At 46.3% G+C, this 22,140-nt stretch overlaps 1 long non-coding RNA gene across 1 annotated transcript in view; it reads right to left on the bottom strand.

The window, feature by feature from the left end:
• The window catches only part of LOC109278923 (uncharacterized), a 152,046-nt gene that overhangs the window by 92,755 nt on the left and 37,151 nt on the right, over nucleotides 1-22,140 (bottom strand). Inside the window, exon 3 of the long non-coding RNA XR_002085926.2 lies at nucleotides 19,099-19,339. This is a non-coding gene — a long non-coding RNA (uncharacterized LOC109278923). The remainder of the gene's footprint in view (nucleotides 1-19,098; nucleotides 19,340-22,140) is intronic.

The raw sequence follows: 22,140 nt of genomic DNA, 5'->3' as shown, positions 1-22,140 counted from the left end.
ACCGTGTCACTCATCTTTCAGGCTCAAAGCAGCTACTGTAGGTTGTCCTCACTAGGTGGGTGCTCATCTCTGCCTGCTGATCCATTGATTGACTAGCACAGATCAGTAAAAAAAAAAAAAAAAACAGGGGGCTTCCTTTGTGCAACGGCCACGCATGGCAGTCTGCAAAGACAGAGGACCTCACCGAAGTGCAGAACTTACTCCAGTTATTAATGAGTCTTTGTAGAACCTTGCCTATCTTAGGAAGCATTTTTTAAAAAATTTTTTGTCTATTTTTGAGATAGATAGAGAGACAAAAAGTAGGGGAGGGGCAGAGAAAGAGGAAGACACAGAATCTGAAGCAGGCTCCAGGCTCTGAGCTATCAGCACAGAGCCCGACGTGGGGCTTGAACTCATAAACTGTGAGATCATGACCTTAGCCAGAGTCAGACGCTTAACCGACCGAGCCACCAAGGTGCCCCTCTTAGAAAGCTTTTTAACTTCAAACAGGAAGCCCAAAGAGAGATAGGCTGGAAAATGTGGCTCCAATTAGATCTAGATACCCAGCAGTCCAGCACCATAGTTTTGAATGGTGAACTTGTGGCTGGTCCCGTATATAGGGGGGCATGGCTAGCTACTTACACAATATGTTGAGTTTCTCAAGCACTTGTAAGTCCCTCATTCCTCCCCAACCAATCAACCAAACCCTGTGTCGTCAAGTGTTACAGAAAAAAAACACTGCGATGGGTTCTAGTCACCACGCTATTAAGATATGTGATTTCTAGAAAATCCGTTGGTGTCAATGAGTATCAGCTGCTTTGTCTGTAAAGCTAGGAATTAGTTCTCATCCAGTTCTGGCATTCTACAATCTGTAACTTACTGAGCTCTGTAACAGAGCAGCGGCTCCCAACCTTGGCTTGCATGTTACAAATAGTTTTGAGAATTTTATTTTTTATTTTTGAGAGAGAGAGATAGAGAGAAGGGGGGCGCAAGTGACCAAGGGGCAGAGAGAGAGAAAGAGAATCCTACAAGGGAGAGAGGGAGAGAGAGCAGAGACAGAGAAAGAGAGGGAGAGAGAGAGAGAGAAGTGGGGCTCACCTGAAGTGGGACTTGAGCTCACCCAATGTGGGACTCAAACTCATGAACCAGGAGATCATGACCAGAGCCGAAGTCAGATGCTTAATGTCTGAGCCACCCAGGGCCCAGTTTTGAGAGCTTGAAAAATGACCTTGACACATGGGCTGCAACCCAGATCAATGAAATAAGAATTTCTGTGATAAGGCTCAGGCATCAATATATTTAACTCTGTCCCTGCGATTCTGATTTTCAGCCGAGGGTGAGAACCATTATCCTATTTCATTTTTCAGTCTTCTAGAAGGGCAAGCTGAACAGGGTGAACAATGAGCCCTGGAAAAGCATACCTCCCAGGGACCCCATCAGTAGCCAGTGTGGCCCTGCAGCCAACAGCATCTGCCATGCGCAGTTCACTCACTGCATTAGAAATCATTGTCTTTTATGGATGCTCCCAGTGCTATCTGGCAGTCCGCATATTCTAGGGCAAACTTCCAGAATTAGGGGATTACTGCTGTGGGTGCTGCATTCTTGTTGCAAATGGTTTAGATGCAACCATTTCAGCCAAAGGACATTTTTCCCTATTGAGAGAAGAGAAAACTTCAAGTTACTCCACGCACTGCAGAATGAACTAGAAACGAGTGGCACCCAAGGGATAATTTAATCGTTTCCCTTCTCTTATGTAATAATGCATATTTTTGTTCAATTACGTGAATCATCGGATTCGTCCTAAGATCAGAATGCATTGAAAAGCAGGAGGAAATATATCTGTGGCAATTAGCTGCTTTTTAAAAGAAAAAAGAAATCATAATCAGTTGAGCTTTCTATGGTTCAATAGCACTAACCAGCATTCATGTCACTTTCAATGATAGGTTGGTCTGTTTCATCGAACCTTTTTTTTCCCGGGGAATGAAACGGCTATGTAATTTCGTGATTCACCTCCATACCTCCTGCCACATAACCTCATGTTCCACGCGAGCCTGCCTCCTACATGCAAGGGCTCGCCCTTCACCTTTAGTTGTTTGTTCCTTCTTGTCTCTGCTTTGTGAGCTCTGGTGCCCTTTCAAAGTAACAAGACAGAAATAACTTGGCTTGAAGTTTCAGGAAGTTAACTTGTCCCCCTGAAGCTCCATTCATTTAAAGCCTTTGAAAAATGTATCTGACAGGATTAAAACACATGACATAAAGGAAGCCCACGAAAAGAGGAGCCCTCTTCATTCCTCTCTTTTCCTTTGAGGCTTAAAACAATCAAATATTGTAGTGGTCAAAGAAAAGCAAACATGTCCGTTAACCAAAGAGAGCATCATTAATTTTCTTCAGAGAGGCTCAGACCCAGGCAATATATTTTCCAGGGTGTGGAGAGAGGTCCCCGGCTGTGAAAGGGGGGCTTAGGCCTATTTTATATGGCTTCAAACCCAGCGTTTCCTCACTTCAGGATAGGATGTGCTTCTGTGGGAAGGCTCAAAACCGATCTCTTCTATAAAATCTTTCCTATAGTGATTTCCCATATTAAGTTGGATTTTGCCTTCTCTTAATTAATCACACTGTCTGATAACACCAGATTCCATTCCCCATGGCAACCCAGTGATCATTATTTCTCTGAGGTCTTACAACCATTGCTTTCAGGTTCCCTGAACCCATCTGGGAGTTTTAAGGAGCCTGTATTTGTCAGGATTTTATAGAGATGCAAAACCCTATAGGACAGATAGATATAGGTGGATATCTGATATATACACATATACATACACAGAGAGAGACTTTAAAGAAATGGCTCATGTAATTATAAGTACCGTCAAGTCCAAATTTTGTAGGGCAGACCAACAGGCTGGAATTCAGTGAGTTGAACTTGCAGTCTTGAGCCCAAAGTATGGAAACTCAGGTAGGCTTTCTATATTTCAGTCTGGAGGCAGAGTTCCTTCGTTTTGAGGGAAATCTCAGTCTTTAATCCAAAGGCCTTCAACTGACTGAACAAGGCCCAGCTACATTATGGCATGCAATTGCTTTATTTAAAGTCTATTGATGGTACAGGCTAATTGCATTTTTTTTAATGTTTGTTTATTTTTGAGAGAGGGAAAGAATGAGCAAAGGGAGGAGCAGAGGCGGGGGGTACAGATGATCTGAAGCGGGCTCTGAGCTGACAGCAGCAAGCCTGATGTGGGGCTCGATCTTGAAAGATCATGAGATCTTGACCTGGGCTGAAGTCGGAAGCTTAACTGACTGAGCCACCCAGATGCCCCACATCTTTTAAAAATGCCTCCAAAGCCACACCTAGACCATCGTTGGACCAAATAATTGGGCACCATCGCCTAGCCAAGTTGACATATGAAATTAACCATCATAGAACTACAGGTTCCTGTATTTCTCAGGAAATACAACGTTAGCATCTCCTTTGCTTCCCCTTCCACTCTCTTCCTTCCTCAACCAGGGGCTCTTTATGTAGTCACATGACCAAGCAGCCTCATATTCCTCCAAAATTATTGATGATATCCCATGGCAGCACCCCATCACTGAAACTGTACGTACAGCAAGGCTGAGCTGCCTGAGTGGGGGAAAGGTCTGGGGTACAAGGACATATAGGAAACCGCACCCTCAAGTAGTATTTCAAAGATCATCTGCCACCATTACATTTTGTGTTCATCAGTACTGTTTGAGCTGAACCGGCTCTTTTCCTCCCCAGTGATAGAAAGTTCCCTTGGGGGTCCTGGGGGGCTCAGTCAGTTAAACGTCTAACTCTTGGTTTTTGCTCCGGTCATGATCTCATGATTCCACGGGTGTGAGCTCTACGCTTGACAGTGTGGAGCCTGCTTGGGATTCTCTGTCTCCCTCACTCTCTGCCCCTCCCCCAGTCGTACCATCTGTTCCTCTTTAAAAAAATAAATAAACTCAAAAGAAAGGAAAGTTCCCTTTACTCGTGTTGTGAATTCTTCACCACCCACTTACCCTTAAACATTTGTGCACCCTGAGTTCTGCTCTCCACCCGCACCTCAGTGAAGTTGGTCCTTGGAGATTTCTAGACGGCACATTATTTGTCAGATTCTGCTGGGTCCGCCCTGTCATTGGCCTGCAGCTGCCTGTGGGGCTCTTCCTGCATGTTCCTCTTGGGTTCTTTGTGCGATCCTCTATTTGTAGGGGAATCATCTTTATCTGACATCCTAAGAACAGTATTCTCCAAAAATTTCCTTCAGCCGTGTTCTCTTCTCCGCCACCAACTCCTTAACAATCTTCTCTACCTTCAAAATTCATGGTCTTGATAAAGAAGATTCCAACTTGTGTATCTGTAGCTCCAGAGTCTCTTGCAAACTCTAGACTCATAACTTTTCCCCCTATTCAGGACCTCTCGACCTAGCTGTCCCTCCGGCACCTAAATTTTATTATATCCAGAAGTCATTGTCTATCTCCTCGCCAAACAAACAAGACAAAACAAAACAAAACAAAACTGTGTGTATGTGTGTGTTCCTGGTACTGATCTCTCCACAAATGTGCCACTAATTTCCAAGTACTTGGGTTTCAACTTGAAGTTGAGTGGTATTTTCTGACCATTGTTATGCCCTGCCCCCCACAGCCACTTCATTTCCAAACACTATTTATACCAACAAAACATGTCTCACAGTCTCTGAAACTGTGTCCTCCCTTTATGTTCTCACGGCCGCCATCTTGGTGAAGGCCTCCTTGTCACTCACCCCCTCCCTTGCAAGAGCCACCTCACTGCCATCCCTCCACCAGCAACTGAGCCTCTCCATGTCCCTAAGCACACTTCGGTTTCTCGTTCTCCGTGCTTTCGCTTGGGCTCTCTCCTTTGCAGCCCTCTTTCCAAAAGTTACCCTTGAATCCAGAGATTTTGTTCACCATCTTGGCATTTTACCATATTGCCTTAAAGTATCTTGTGCACCTCTCATTTTCTATTATGGCTTAATCTGTATTATGGCTCTACCCCTGTCGAGGTAAAGAGTTTACAATCTGGAAGGGAAAATAAGCTACATCCACCAGTATAAAGTGTTGCTCATAGAAGGTGCTTCATTGATATTTGTGGAAGGAAGGAATACGTGTTCCCCTTGTACCTCCTCAGGAATTTAAAGTAAAGTGAGGATTTTGCCTTCTCCTCCTCTATTCCCTCTACTGCTCTGAGCTCAGACTGGTGTGGGACACAGAAATCTCAGTAAACCTCAGTCACTGGAGGATCTCATGGACTTAAAAAGACCTGGAAATACATCCCTGCCTTAAGCCCAAAAGAATACCTTAACTAGTGATAGCAAACTGATGGGCCACAGGTTGACTACAGGCCAGCTTGCAATATACTGATTGCAAATATATTTTGATAATCCTCCTATGGTTTTAAATATTAAAAATATTTTTTTAACGTTTATTTATTTTTGAGAGACAGAGAGAGAGACAGGGCACGAGCAGGGGAGGAGCAGAGAGAGAGGGAGACACAGAATCCACGGCACACTCCAGGCTCTGAGCTGTCAGCACAGAGCCCAGTGGGGTCTCGAACTCACAACCCATGAGATCATAACCTGAGCCAAAGTTGGACACTTAACCAACTAAGCCACCCGCACACCCCAAGGTTTTACATATTTTTAAATTATTTCAGTTAAATTGTTTTAATAAATACATAATAAAGCCTTTAATAAATCAAAAGATTGCATACGGACACCTGGATATCTACCCTGTCTTGAAAAACAATGACATTTAGCAAGACTGGAACCATGTTCCCACTGGACACCCATCAGCTGGAGCTGATTCGGTGCCTCCTTACCAGGGGCTCAGACTCCACTTTGCCACAATTCCCTCTGACCCTCTTTAAAGTAAGAGCCTTGTCCCCATAGACTCAGCAACCCCTCATCTAAGCCATTTGGGACCATAATTTCCTTGTGTAGCCCACCCACTCGTCAGACTCTTCCTATGACAACGTGTGAAACAGTATTCCAGACTTCACACTGACATCCCTCTCCAGGCTGACAAATGCAGACCCTCTTCCCAGGGGATCTGTGGGGCCATTCCCTGTGCCAAGTACTGCCTGTGACCTCATTCCGTTTCCTTCTGCCTTTCTTCTCTGCTTCAAGCGGAAGCAAGCCAAGACCCTACACAAAACCTAGCTTTCAACCTCGTTCTCCTTAGAGAACAAATGAGACCGATGATTGCCAACCCATCTCTAGTTTGAGTGTCTTCCCAGAACAAACGCTTAGAGACACTTTTATGTGGCCTGGCATCCTCTGGGATCACACGGAGAAATGAAGAGAAATGCCCAAGTTAAGAAAGGATTCAGCACCACTGTCCCAAGAGAGCTTTTAGATAAAACATGAACATTCCAGAAGCCTTTGGGGTATCTGGTTTATAAAACAGATATTTGGGGACCCCACGAATCTTCCAGATGATTAATTTAATCTACCCCTTTCCATCCAGTTACCTAATTTCCTATAGACTTAGCTTCTTACAGCTGAGCAAGACAGTGTGGTCTGTATATAGACTGAACTCCCTTGGCCCTTAGGCATAGCAGAAATACTAATGATGGATTTGAAAAGGAAATTGCTGGGTGGGGCCCCAGCTCAGATGAGAAGTGAAACAGGGTGTTTCTTCAAGTGGAAGTTTGTGTTCAGTTCACATGTCATCAAATTCCTTAGGTTTTACTGTAAATCAGAGTCATTCCCCACAGCCAGTCTTTTCTGAGAGAAAATTAATATGTGTGTGTGTATTGATAATTCTATATATATTTGGTTGATAGAATTAATATTAATTTAAGAAAATTAATATTTAATGTGTATGATTACAATTTATAAATAATTTTATAAAAATTAATTAAGATCTATATTACAATTGCTTGTACATTGGTTAAGGTTTGACTATGCTTTTCTTCTTCCAGAACTTTTGAGAAACACAATACAGATGCATCAGGAGCATGGTTCCTAGGTCATTTTTGTTTGCTTGTTTTTTAAGTTTATTTATTTGGGGGGGGGGGTAGGGGCAGAGAGAGAGGGAGAGAGAGAGAATCCCAAGTAGGGCTAGAACCTGAGCTGAAATCAATAGTCCGACACTTAACCCCCTGAACTGACTGAGCCACTCAGGCTCCCCCTAGGTTGTTTTTAACGCAAATAAGGGGCAAGATCCTGGTAGCTTTCCAGGTGCCTCAACTCTAACGAAGCAGGGGCAAGAGTGCCTGGGTGGCTCAGTGAGTTAAGCATCCGACTCTTGGTCTCACCTCAGGTCTTGATCTCAGGGTCCTGGGTTCAAGCCCTGCGTTGGGCTCTGCACTGGGCATAAAGCCTACTTTAAAAAAGAAGAAGCTGAGGCTTTTCTGATGAACACTATCTCCTAAGCCTTCTTTGTGACTAGAAATGGACCTAATGCAGCTCTTGGATGAGTGTGTTAAGATGAGCAACATCGAGCCGTGCAGCTGAGCAGGTGTTGGAGGACCTAAGGGCCGATGATTCAACTCATCAGTGTCCCCAGCTCCTGCGTGCAGAAGGCAGCCCACACCCCGAGACCTTTCCCGTGGCTGGGAGTCAGGGTCCTGGGCATGGGGTGTGGGCGGGCTCCAGTGGGCCTCGCAAAGTTCCTGCTCCTACGTGTGGTTACCAGAAGGCTGTAATGACCATAATAAAAAATAACACGAGCATGCACAGTTCTGGGCCTCTGAGGTGCTGAGAGTACTTCTCAGCTGGGGCTCCTAGTGTCAGAGACAAATGAGCTAAGTGCTTACCTTAGGGGGGTTGCTCAGCACTCGGACCCCCGTCTCCCAAGGCGACCACTCCCCACGCATTCACTATGTGCTTTCTGTTCTTCCTGGCTGGGAAGTCATAGCTCCCGCCATTACTCCCTCCCTGACCCTTTGACAGCCCAGAGGTCCCGAACTGGCAGCCAAGGAGCTGGATCCTGCCTGCAGGATGGCTCTGTTCACCCAGCGACGTATTTTGCTGGCTCTGAGCACCTGACTCTATGCCTCCTGGGCCCCCCTCCCGCCTCTCCCTCATGGGCTTGTTGGCTGCGGGCTCACCATCCTACCAAATGACTTTACTCTTGTTGATGGCATAGCATCTGGCTCTTCTCAGTCTTTCCCAACAGTGTGTACTTTGTTTCTTGCCTGCTGGAAACAGTGAGCTCCTTAAAAACATGGGCTCTGGGGATTTTCACACAGGGTGTTCTCAAGGGGAATTCTAACAGGACCATGGAGAAGATGGGGTGGGTGGGAAGAGAGGAAAACAGTGGTGAAGGACCAGTTAATTCATTTCCCTAACGTCCTCCAAGACATGCAAAAGAGATTCCCGTCACCCAGTCCACAGGTAGGATCCTGAGGACAACAGACTGTGATGAAATCAACCACAGATTATTTATAGTAGAGCCTGGATCAGAGCCTAGATGCCCAACTCAGAAATATATATATTTCTTCTATCTGGATAAAGGGAGAAAACAAAGACAATTAAAACTCCCCTTTCTGGGAACCCTCTTGCACTGTTGGTGGGAATGCAAACTGGTGCAGCCACTCTGGAAAACAAGATGGAGTTTCCTCAAAAAATTAACCTACCCTAGGACCCAGCAATAGCACTACTAAGAATCTATCCAAAGGATACAGGAGTGCTGAGTCCAAGAGGCATATGTATCCCAATGTTTATAGCAGCGCTATCAACAATAGCAAATTCTGGAAAGAGCCCAAATGTCCATCAACTGATGAATGGTTAAAGAAGATGTGGTGTATATATATGCATATACACACAACAGAATACTACTTGGCAATGAAAAAGAATGAAATCTTGCCATTTACAGCAACGTGGATGGAACTGGAGGGTATTATGCTAAGTGAAATAAGTCAGACGGATATCATATGTTTTCACTCATATGTGGAATGTGAGAAAACTTAACAGAAGACCATGGGAGAAGGGAAAGGAAAAAAAAAACAGTTACAGAGAGGGAGACAAACTGTAAGAGACTCTTAAATATAGAGAAGAAACTGAGGGTTGATGGCAGGGAAGGTGGCAGAGGGGTGAGGAAAATGGGTAATGGGCATTGAGGAGGGCACTTGTTGGGATGGACACTGGGTGTTGTATGTAAGTGATGAGTCATAGGAATCTACTCCCACAGCCCAGAGCACACGGCATACACCGTATGTTAGCTAACTTGACAATAAATTATATTTTTAAAACATAATAAAATAAAAAATAAATAAATAATAAACAAACAAACAAACACTCCCCTTTCTGTAGGGAGCCCAGAAATAAACCTATGCTTATATGTTCAATTAATCTACAACAAAGGAAGTGAGAATATACAATGGGGAAAGGATAGTCTCTTCAATAGACAGTATTGGGAAGGGGTACCTGGGTGTCTCAGTCAGTCAGGCTTTCGACTTTGGCTCAGGTCGTGATCTCACGGCTCATGAGTTCAAGCCCCACATCGGGCTCTCTGTTGTCAGCACAGAGTCTGCTTCAGATCCTCTGTCCCCCTCTCTGCTCCTCCCCCGCTCATTCTCTCTCTCTCTCTCTCAAAAATAAATACATATTTTTTAAAAAGTTAAAAATAAATAAATAAAAACAAATAAACAGTCTTGGGAAAACCGGATGGCAACATTCACAGGAATGAACCTGGACCACTTTCTTACACCACACACAAAAATAAACTCAAAATGGGTTAAAGACCTAAGTGTCAAACCTGAAACCATAAAACTACTAAAAGAAATCATAGGCAGTAATCTCTCTCTCTCTCTCTCTCTCTCCCTCTTTTTGTTTATTTATTTTTGAGAGAGAGACTGTACAAGCCCCAGAGAGGCAGAAAGGGGGCGGACAGAGGATCTGAAGCAGGCTCCACACTGACCGAATCGAGACCGACGCAGGGCTCGAACTCATGAACCATGAGATCGTGACCTGAGCTGAAGTCAGATGCTCAACTGACTGAGCCCCTGGGCGCCCCTCTCTCTTTTTTTGAGTACAGTTGACACACGATGCTACATTGGTCGGGTGTACAATTTAGTGACCAGACAAGTTTATGTATTATGCTATGTCCATCACCAGTGTAGCTGCCATCTGTCCCGCTCCATCGCCATTACAATACCGTGGGCTGTATTCCTAATGCTCTGCTTCTTATACCCGTGAATTACTCATCTTACAACTGGAAGCCTGTATCTCCCGCTCCCCTTCACTTATTTTGCCCAGTGTCCCCTCCACCCCCCACTCCCCTCTGGGAACCATCAGTGTGTTCTCTGCATTTATAGGTCTGCTTCTGCTTTTTGTTTGTTTGTTCACTACTTCAAGATTCCATTTATGAGTGGAATCATACAGTATCTGTCTTTCTCTGACTGACTTAGCATAATACCCTCTAGTCTATCCATGGCAGCAGTCTCTGGGACATTGGCCTTAGCAACACTTTTCTAGACATGTCTCCTGTCACCAAGGGAAACCAAAGCAAAAACAAACTATTGGGACTACACCAAAATAAAAAGCTTTTGCAAACCGAAGGAAATCATCAACAAAACAAAAAGGCAGCCTACTGAGTGGAAGAAGGCATTTGCAGACGTTATATCTGATAAGAGATTATTGCCCAAAATATGCAGAGAACTTATACAAATCAACACACACCAAAACAAACAATCTGATTTAAAAATGGGAAGATGGGCAGAGGACCTGAACGGATATTTTCCCAAAGAAGACATACAGGTGGCCAACAGACACATGAAAAAATGCTCAACATCACTCATCATCAGGAAATGCAAATCAAACCCACAATGTACTATCCATTACATTACCCCTGTCAGAATGGCTAGTATCAAAAAGACGAGAAACTACAGGTGTTGGGGAGGATGCAGAGAAAGGGGAACCCTCGTGCCCTGTTGGTGAGAATGCAAATTGGTGCAGCCACCGTGGAAACCAGCATGGAGGTTCCTCAAAAAATTAAAAATAGAAATGCCATACAATCCAGTAATTCCATTAGTGGGAATTTACCCAAAGAAAACAAACAACACTAATTCGAAAAGATACACAAACCCCTAGGTTTGTTGCAGTATTATTTACAAAAGCCAAGGCACGGAAGCAGCCCAAGTGTCCATAAGAGACGAATGGATAAAGGAGATGTGGTGTATACATACACAATGGAATATCAGTCAGCCATAAGAAAGGATGAAATCTTGCCATGTGCAACAACATGGATGGAGCTAGAGGCTATCACGCTAAGTGAAAGAACTCAGAGAAAGACAGATACCATATGATTTCACTTTACATGTGGAATCTAAAAATTGAAACAAATGAACAGCAAACGAAAGCAGAAACAGACCCATAAATACAGAGGACAAAGTGATGGCTGCCAGAGGAATGGTGGGTAGGGAGATGGGCAAAATGGGTGAAGGGAAGTGGAAGTTATGGGCTTCCGGTTATGGAAGGGATAAGTCGCAGGAATAAAAGGCACAGCCCAGGGAATGGAGTCAGTGGTATTGTAATAACATTGTATGGGGACAGATGGTGGCTACACTTGGAGTCAACATAGCATCACACACAGTGTCCGAACACTATGTCGTACCCTGGAAGCGAACAGAACCTCATGTGTCGACTATACTTCAATTAATAAAACAACTTTTTTCCGTCACTTGTGGTGGAAGCAAATGAGTGGCCAGCATTGGCCAAATGAAGCCACTTTGCTCAGCAGACCCCCACTTTCTTTGTGTGCTTCCATTGCCCACCAGAAGGAACGGTCCAGAGGTTCTTGTGTGCCTCATTCAGTCCCCAAGCACTTACCCAGTGCCCCCGGGGTACTTCGAGTGTGCTAAGCTTGCAGTTCAAAATTCCTCACAAACGAAGCCGACCTGGAGATGGTCTCAGCTGTGGGATGTGAGCCTGCCACTCGGCAGAGGAAATCTGCTGTTTTCTACCATATTTTCACCGTTCTAGGAAAACTGTAAGACTGACAGAGTTACTCCCTCACATGGCCCGGACCCCTAGTGAGTGGAGGTGGTTCAGGACAACAAATGATGACCACCAGAGCTTCCAGACAGCCCTGCTGGGCTCGTTGGCTGGGCTCGTTGAAATGCTGTCTAGTAAAATGAAGGCATATGGAGTTTCCTGAACTGAGTCCATACCAATAGTAAGGGGAGAGGGGGATACGCGGGGAGCGCAGGCTCTGTGTCAGGAGTCGGGGGAGGTAAGCCACAGTGGGATTGTTTAGCCTCCCCCAGGCAGGGCCAGAGCAGAACACTCTTGGTTGGGAAAAGTCAATGCCCCTGGGGTAGTTTAAGGTCTCCAACATCACCCTGATAGTGGAATGGAGCAGTCGGTGCCAAGACCTCGCTCCTAGAAGCCAGGCCTCATTCCAGGCGAGGCCATGCTCGCAGAGAGCTGGCATCAGAATATCTACTCATTCTTCGAGCGGCATACCTTGGTGCCACAGGACCCAGTCAAGCCAGGGCATGGCGGGACGATGACCTGGGGAATCACCTGAACTCCAAAGGGTACGGCCCTGTGTTCCACAAAATCCCAGTCGTTGAAAGAACCTCGGACAGCTTCTCAATCCCCTAAGCAATCACTCTACTCCTACCCAGCTCACGACGTTCCATACTCTTCACCGTATCTACACTTGGGGTGACACGTTCTCTCTTACTGGCCCTCCGGAGGTAACAGAATGCCCCCAGCAACTTGATGAATTCCCAGTGATGGCCCAAGGGTCAAGGATTTGGATTCTGTTGAAATGCGTGGATCTCCAGGAGCCACCATGGCGGCTGGCTGGCAGGGGGCAAGTTCATTGAATTTAATTATCTGAATAAAGACTCCATTAACATGCCTCAAAACTCAGGACGATCTAAAAAGTGCCCATCAAAAAGTCTGACCTCCTCTTCCCCACCATCACCCACAAGTAACTGTTTTATTCGTTCCTCAAGTACGGTAGCAAATTATACACACTGCTCTGCATGTTGCTGGCAATCACTCTCCACCAGTTGACTGAGAACTTCCTCACTCATTTCTGCAACTATGAAGTGTCCACCTGCTTTCATCCCAGCTCATTTACCGGTCCTCTGTGTATGGTCCCTCAGATCGGGTTCAATCCTCGCTACTACGAAATGGGCTGCAATGGAAAATCCTGTACACACGCCTGGTAATATGTAAGAAGGCAAACCCAGAAGCGAGAGAGCGGGATCCAAGAATCAGCGCATTCGTAATTTTTGAGGGACGCGACCCCACCGTCTTCCACACAGGTGGCCAGTTTGCTCCTTGCGAGCGTTGGAACAGAGTGCCTGCTTGGCAGGGGAAACGTTTGAAGATGGATGGTTCTGTGGGTCAGGGGTAGCCCTGCAGACACCACGTGAGAGAGAGGCAGAAGGCAGCGGATGGTTTCATGCTGTCCGGAGCAGTATCCAGAAGAACCTCGGAACAAATCTGAGAGATGCCAAATCCACTTGAGTTACTCTGGGTTTTAGAAAGTGCTCTAGAGCATGATCGCCCTCTGGGAGACCTCTTGCAGAACAGAAATCGAACAAAGACCACAACCACAAACCCTTGGATAAAAGAACTAAAAAAATGATTTGATGCCCCCCCCCCCCCCCCCCCACCCAGACAAGACCGGTTTTTGAGCTTATGAGACTTTCCGTGTCTGGGGCTGAAACCCTGGTGAACAGCTGGAGGGCAGTGGGGCCACAGTGTGGACAGTGCACACCTAGGGATCAGGATTCGTGTGTTCTAATCCCACCTCTGCCCTTCAGTGTCCCCTGCCTTTCTGTGACTTAACTAGCTCTCCGAGCTTCGGGTCCCTCACCTGAGCAATGGATTCCATGCTCTGCATCTAGGGAATCAGATAATGTGGATCCACGTCTCCCGGAAAACTGGAAAGCACTCTTCAAATTTTGGAGTTAGTGCTACTGAAGGGCAGTCTCCAATCAGAATGCTGAGAACTTTGCATCGGGCCAGGAAAAGGAATGAGAAACCCAGTCACATGGGTCCCTTGGGGGGCAACCTGGGTCGTCTGGAGAAAACACATGCCAGCCTGTTGCACGCATTGCAGACGAGAGCTCCGATTCTAACCTCTCTGACTCCTTCGCCAACTCGTGGCCCTTGACAAGTTTATCACGGTCAAGAGAAGGACGTTCTGCCTCTTTGGTGTCAGAGGTTTCCCTCTCCGCTATAGTAAGCGCAGAAGCCAAACCCAGCCCCCTCCACCGAAGGAACAGCCAACAGCTCTGAGCGCAGAGTCCTTCCGGATCAGATCGGAGAGGCAGTGGGGAAAATCTACCCATGAATATTCATTTGCTACTCATTTAGGAGCGTTCTGTGTGAAGACCCTTTGAAAGCTGCTGGGAATTGGCATAAAAGGGTTTGATTAATTCCTGAGTCAGCTGGCACCTACCCCAGAACACACGCAATGGTTGTCATCGAGAGCTGGTTTACTAAAGAAAAAGTCTCTGCAGATGTGTGGGCTTTGCAACGCTACAGCTGCCCACTCTCCAGCAAGAATAAAACAGACTCTGGGGCTGGGCTGGGCCCTCGAGAATGAAGGCACAGAACCAAACACCAAATGCAACTTCAGCTCCCTCCGGGAACATCCTGCAGGCTTGCGTCCGAGATGTCACGTCTGAGCAGGGAGGCTCTCTCCTCTCCGCTTCATCAGCGGCGCTGTCCCCGACAGCATCAAGGAAGTGCTGGTAGGCACCTCCCAGGAGGGAATTCATTACACAGCTTGCCACCCAGCCATGTCTCCCTGCCGTGGTGGCCTGCTTTTAGAAAGGAGTTTCTTGGGGCGCCTGGGTGGCTCAGTCGGTTGAGCGTCCGACTTCGTCTCAGGTCATGATCTCACCGTTCGTGGGTTCGAGCCCCGTGCCGGGCTCCGTGCTGACAGTGTAGATAAAGCCTGCTTTGGATCCTCTGTCCCTCTCTCTCTGCCCCTCCCCCGCTGGTTCTCTCCCCCGCCTTCAAGTAAATAAACGTTTTAAAAAAATGCATTTCTATTTTCTTAAAGACTCGACTATTTTATTTTTTATAAAGCTTATTTATTTGAGAGAGAGTGAGCAGCAGAGGGGCAGAGAGAGGGAGAGAGAAAGAACCCCAAGCAGGTTCTGCCCTGTCAGCGCAGAGCCCAACACGGGGCTTGAAGGCACAGACATGAGATCATGGCCTGAGCCAAAGTCGAACACTTAACTGACTGAGCCACCCAGGCGCCCTGAACTTTTTCATTATTATTATATTTGTTATGCTCATGTGTGATCAGTGAGTATGGTTCGCTGAAAGCTCAGATGACAGCAGTTTTTAGCAATACATTTTTTTTCTTTAATGAAGGCATGTACATCCAGGTATTTTAGACTTAATGCTATCACTCAATAGACTACAGGATAGTATAAACATAACTTTTATATGCACTGGGAAACCAAAATATTCATTTTGACTCTCTTTATTGAGATGTTTGCTTTACTGCGGCGGTCTGGAACCCAACCCACAGCGTCCCTGAGGCACGCCTATAATGATGCCAATGGTGTAGTAACAATACCACTAAAAATGATAACAGCATTGACTGAGTACTATACTTCAGCTTCCGTGTTTTCCTCAGTCATTTAACTACCCCGACAACCCTTGGAAGGAAGGTATAATTTTTATCGCCAATTTAGTGATGAGGCTCAGAGGGGCTAATTAATTTGCCTGCGGCTGCACAGCTAGGGTATGATGAAGTGATCAGTAAATCTTCAAAAAGTTCCTGGCTTTGTGAAGAGAGAAACCCCTTTTAAAAATCTATTTTTCTGAAGCGCCTGTGTGGCTTGGTCAGTTAAACAACAGACTCTTGACTTTGGCTCAGGTCATGATCTTGTGGATCATGGGTTCGAACCCTGTGTCAGACTCTGCACTGACACTGCAGAGCTTGCTTGGGATTCTCTCTCTCCCTCTCTCTCTGCCCCTCCCCCCTTTTCTGTCTCTCAAAATAAATAAATAAACATTCTTTAAAAATCTGTTCTTCTGAATCGTCCTGTGCCATGCACACGAACTGTGATTAGCTATAACTCCACATGGGTTGTCTGAGGAACCTCTGAATTCCTGTGGAAGAGATGCAAACTAAAACCAGAAAACGTGACGGGGGTTGTCCCACCCAACTCATACAGACTGTCAGAGGTCCAACACAAGGCCACAAACCCTGACAACCTGCTTCCCAGATACATCATTACCTGTTGCCCTTATTCATGGTTTCAGAACACTTTCATGTTTATACCACATGGCAAACCCCTCAAGAAAAAGGGGGGTGGGATAAACTTACGTAGCTGACACTGTTAAAACCTCACCGACAATCATTTACCTGGCTGCCCTTTTTAACAGGAACAGACCCCAAGTTTTGTTCACTCTCCCCAAAGGATTCCATGCACTTCAGGGATTGGTTAAAGCCTCTGGGGATTGGTTTAGGATGGACAAATGAACCAATGCTGGCCAATGAGACACAGGGGAAGGCTTTCAGAAGACTTCTGGAAATGTTTTCTTCGGCTCTTAAAATGATGCGTGAGAGAGCAAGAGTACTTTTTTTTCTGCCTCTGCACATTGTTGACTATATGTGAAGGCTGGAGCTGTGGCAGCCATCTTGACACCACGGGAACCAGATAAACCAACATGCTGTAGATGGAAAGAATCTGAGTCTTTGCTGATACTGTTGAGTAGCTCAATTAACCGATCCTGCAGGTGTCTTTCTGCCAGACTTCATAACAGATGAGATCCTGAGTCCCTTTATTGTTCAAGCTTTGATGCATTCTGCCATGAGTATTTGTACATGAAATGCCACTGTGCTCGTTGCTGGCAATGTTCTCCAGATATGGAAGGGTGATGAGTACATTTTGCTACCATGCCACTGTCCATAGTCCACCCATGGTCTCCCCTTTCCCCTGGCTCTCCCTGCTGACTCCCTTTCTCTGGTTCCCGGTCCAGCCCTCAGACCCTGAGCACAAAGCGCAGACATCTGATCACCTGAGCCTGACTCCTCTCCAATGTCAAGTTGTGGGTTTCCTCAGAGCTTCAGATGACCTGTCCCTCGCTCTCTGGGTCAGTCAGTGGACACAGAGGTGGGGTGGCACTGGTGGCCGTGCTGAAAAAACTGTACGAATTTGAACCCAGCGCTGAGTAGGAAAAAGCTCAACGGTGAGGAATTCTCAAGGAAAAAGAAATCAGAGGCTATCAGTGTCTGTGCCAACAAACCCTGCTTGAGATGCAGGGACAGCAGCGTAAGGAATGTGAAGAGGCAGGACACACGCAATCATAAAATTCATCTGTTTTGTAGAAGATACTATTTCCTGAGCGCTTACCGCACGAGGGGCAGCACGCTACGTGATTTGGAGATGACGTCTCCTTTGCTCCTTACGACATCCTGTGATGTAGATATTTCAGTGTGTCTACTTCAGAGAGGAAAATCAAGATTATCTAAGTCTCCCAGCTCTGTGCTGCTGGTTAGTGGCAGAGCCAGGATTCAATCCAACTTCAGCTGACTCAAGAGCCCATGCACCACAAACTACCGCAACGGATAGCTTCATTCATTCCTTTGTTCATTTACCAGTTTGGTTTTTTTTTTTAATTTTAGGGAGACAGAGAGTGAATAAGCAAGCAGGGGAGAGAAGCAGAGAGAGAGACAGAGGGAGAGAGAGAACCCCAAGCAGGCTCTGCACTGTCAGCGCAGAGCCCAATGCAGGGCTTGAACCCATGGCCCTGAGATCATGACCTGAGTTGAAGCCAAGAGTTGGAAGCTCAACCGACTGAGCCACCCAGGCGCCCCTTCATTTACTGCTTCAATAAGAATTTACCGAGCACCAACACTGAGCCAGCCAGGACTTGTGTTCGACAGTGAAGATATAAAAGACAAGTAAGACAGAGTCTCTGTCCTTATGGAGCTAACAGACCAGCAGTGACATGGCTGGGCCAACATCTCCATTTGTACCACAGAAAGACCCCCAGGCATCATGGAGCACAAAAGGGGCAGAGACGCCATAGAAGGACTCCTGGACGAGAGGAGATCTCCTTAGTTTTTTGGTTTCTTTTTAGAATCATTCAACATTCTCACAATGTTGAGAATGTTATACATTCTCAAAATACAAATCAAGACCACAATGAGATCCCACCTCACACCTGTCAGAATGGCTCACATTAACAACTCAGGCAACAACAGGTGTTGGCGAGGATTCGGAGAAAGAGGAACCCTTTTGCACGGCTGGCGGGAATGCAAGCTGGTGCAGCCGCTCTGGAAAACAGGATGGAGGTTCCTCAGAAAACTAAAAATAGAACTATCCTACGACCCAGCAATTGCACTACTAGGAATCTATCCAAAGTATACAAACATGCTGACGCGAAGGGGCACATGCACCCCAATGTTTATAGCAGCACTATCGATAATCGTGGAACTATGGAAAGAGCCCAAATGTCCATTGACTGATGGACGGATAAAGAAGATGTGGTATATATACACAATGGAATACTACCCGGCGATCAAAAAGAATGAAATCTTGCCATTTGCGACAACATGGATGGAGATCTCAGTTTTAAACAATAGTTGAGAGTAGCTAAGGGGCTGTGGGGGGAGCCACGTTGCAGAGGGGACAGAACAGCAAAGGCTCTGCTGGTCCCTCTCTCTCTCCATGAGGTCTCAAGTCCCCTTCCTGTGATTTCTCCAGCACAGTACTCAGACTTCTTACGTGGGGTCTGGCTCTCCCTAGAGCAAGTGCCCCCAGGCAAAGGTCTTCAAAGACAGTTTCAAACAGACACATCATTACGTTTGCCATATTCTCTTGGGTAAAGCAGTCACAGAGCCTGTCCAGATTCAACAGGAGGGGCCATACCCCCACGTCTCAATGGGAAAAGTATCAAAGAAATTGTGGCCATCTGTAATCGACCTCAGTGGCTGCAGGAACTAAACATGCTAATACACATGAAACACTTAGAGCTCTGCCAGCACGAAGCAAGCACTAGACCCACGTCTGTTGTTGTTGCCACCACGTTATCACCAGTGGTGCATTCAAAATCCTTGCCAGCAAGGTCAGGGAAGCGGGACCTTTCACCCTTGACTGCCCACCTCCCTCCACGACCTTTCCAGATAAAGGGGTGGTCCCCATTACAAAGAGGAAGATGTAACACTCACCTGCTACCTCAACCTGGCACAACAACTCTGGCCAAGACCAGCCTGCAGCCTGATGGGGCTCCTGAAGGAGATGTGCAGGTAAGGGAAATGCTGTGCCCTTGTCTGGCACCCGCATCCAACACCACCTGGTTCACCCGTCTGCAGCCCTGACTCACAGGACAGAGGCTTGTGTGGAACACATCCAGCTGTGATGACCTCCTTTGTAGAACACTCTGCTCCACGGTTTCCGGGTAAATAAAGCCTACAAGGAAAAGAAAGATTGGGGTGCCTGGTGGCTCAGTCGGTTGAGTGTCTAGCTTCGGCTCAGGTCATGATCTCACAGTTCATGAGTTCAAGACCCGCATCGGGCTCTGTGCTGTCAGCACAGAAACTGCTTCAGTTTCTCCTTCCCTCTCTCTCTCTCTGCCCCTTCCTCCCTCTCTCTCTCTCTCTCTCTCTCTCTCTCTCTCTGTCTCAAAAATAAACAAACAGTTGGGGTGCCTGGGTGGTTCAGTCGGTTCAGCCTCCAACTTCGGCCCAGGTCATGATCTCACAATTCGTGAGTTTGAGCCCCGCGTCGGACTCTGTGCTGACAGCTCAGAGGCTGGAGCCTGCTTCAGAATCTGTGTCTCCCTCTCTCTCTGCTCCTCCCCTGTTCTCTCTCTCTCTCTCTCTGTCTCTCTCTCTCTCTCTCTCTCTCTGTCTCAAAAACGAATGAATATTAAAAATATTTTTTTAATAAATAAAAATAAAGGGTTAAAATAAAAGAAGGAAGATTGTACTTTCCAGCTGTGCCTCTTGTCCTTTATGGTAAATATTTCCTATCCCTTCCTTCCCTCCCATCAAGATGAATGTATGCAGAGTCACGTACACTTGCATTTACCCACTCACACATTGAACAAACACTTACTAAGCACCTACAGTGTATACAGAGCTGAACAAGACACACAAATCTTTCCGATATAAAGCTAATATTTTAATGGAGGGAGCCAGATAATAAACAAGTATGTAAGGAGGTAAACATGTGAAATATGTGATCACTGCTCTAAGTGAAAGCAGGTCACCTGATAAAGGGAACTAACTGCAGAAGCCTCTTTCACTCCGGTAGTTTTGGAAGGGTTCTTTAAGGTTACTGGAGTTTGGATCTAAGAAATGAGAATGTGCTAGCCTCTTGAAAACCTCGGGAAGGGGCGCCTGGGTGGTTCAGTTGGTTAAGAGGGTGACTCCTGATTTCGGCTCAGGTCATGATGTCATGGTCATGAGTTCAAGCCCCACGTTGGGCTCTGCACTCACAGCACAGAGTCTGCTTCAGATCCTCTGTCTCCCTCTCTCTCTCTGTCCCTCCCTGGTCACCCTCTCTCTCTCTCAAAAATAAATAAACATTAAAAAAAAATTTTTTTTAAACCTTGGGAGGAGAATTCTAAGCAACATGGACACCAAAGGCGAAGATACTGAGGTGAGAAAAGGTTTAATGTGTCTCAGGTCCAGGGCTGAGGGTAGAAAGGAAAATGGTTTGGGAGAAGGCTCAAGTGTAGACAGGAGTAGGTCCTGCAGGACAAGCTAGCCCAGAAACCCAACTTAAACAGGGAATGTGTTGGCTCAGCTGAAAAGTTGAGGCATGGCATGGGACTGACTTGGCTCAGCAGAGTCAATGGGACTTGCCCACTTGACATGATAAGTTAGATGGGTTCCCAGAGGTCCAAGTGTTCACCATCTTTGCAGCCAGCATTCCCCACCGTTCCTCCAAAAGACCTGGGCTTCAGTATTCCTGGATCAACTCAGGAGACAGACTCATCCCTGAGCCAGTCATTGTGACATAGGGAAAGAATATGCTGACTGTCCATGCTGGGGTTGCATGCCGACCCCCGGACACAGCGGGTGGAAAGGAGTCAGCCTGCCCAGAGCACTTGCGGTAAGAATCAGGGAGAGAAGAATTCCCCAAAGGAAAATGGAGAAGCAGCTTTCAGAAGAAGGTGCACGGATAGTGAACAGGCATAGGGTGGTGGTGGAGGGGAGGGGGAAGTTTCCACAAAGCAGGACCATGTAGACCATGGCAAGGAGCTGGGTAAGAAGCTAAGTACACTAGGAAGCCATGAGAGGGTTTTAAGCAAAGGAGTGGGAGGCAATCTGCTGGCATTTGATAACATTTCAAAAAGATTATTTTGGCCACTAGGTAGAGACAGGGTTACAAGAATCTAAGCTTGGAAGCATTGAGATCAGGGGACTATTACAGAATGACAGGCTGAAGAGGTAGGTGCCTTGAACGTGGGTATATGGGTGACAGTACGGAGTCAGAGAAACGTGAACAGAGCTGAGACACTCTTGTGGGGAAAGCTGATGTCTATAACGATGGAGGAGAGTCAGCAGAGTAAGTGAAAGAAGTCAAGCGTGAATCCCAGGGTTCTGGCTTTGTCACCTGGGTGAATCATGAGGCCATTTGCCAAGAGGGGAAAGACATGGGATGTGGGAGGGCAGGGACAAGTCAGGAAAGTGAAAACCAGGAGGTCCATTGTGGGTGTGTTCCGTGTGAAATTCTGGTGGGATTATCAAGGGGAGACCTTGACAAGGTCATTAGATGAGCGGGTCTGGAATATAGAAGAAAGGTCTGTGCTTCAGTTATATAAATCCAGGAACCATCAGCACACAGATAGTATTTAAATGTGCAGGACTAAATGAGATCACTTGGGAGCACATACAGTTGACCTTGAACAACATGGGTTTGAACTGCTAAGTCGCTTATTGTTGTATTTTGGGGGGGTGGGGAGGTAAATGCAGCACAGTACTGTGAATTCATTTTCTCTTCCTTATGATTTTCGTTAAATTTTTTTTTAATGTTTTATTTATTTTTGAGAGAGATGCAGAGCATGAGTAGGGTAGGGGCAGAGCCTGCTGGAATCAGGTTCCAGGCTCTGAGCTGTCAGAACAGAGCCCAATGCTGGGTTTGAACTCACAAACTGTGAGATCATGACCTGAGCCAAAGTCAGAAACTTAACTGACTGAACCTCCAGGCACCCCCGCCATTATGATTTTCTTAATAACATTTTCTTTTCTCTAGCTTACTTT

This window comes from Panthera pardus, unplaced genomic scaffold (assembly GCF_024362965.1).
Source record: "Panthera pardus isolate Hobbes unplaced genomic scaffold, ASM2436296v1 HiC_scaffold_2, whole genome shotgun sequence".
NCBI classification, from domain to species: Eukaryota; Metazoa; Chordata; class Mammalia; order Carnivora; family Felidae; genus Panthera; species Panthera pardus.
This window is presented reverse-complemented; position numbering and strand designations above follow the sequence as displayed.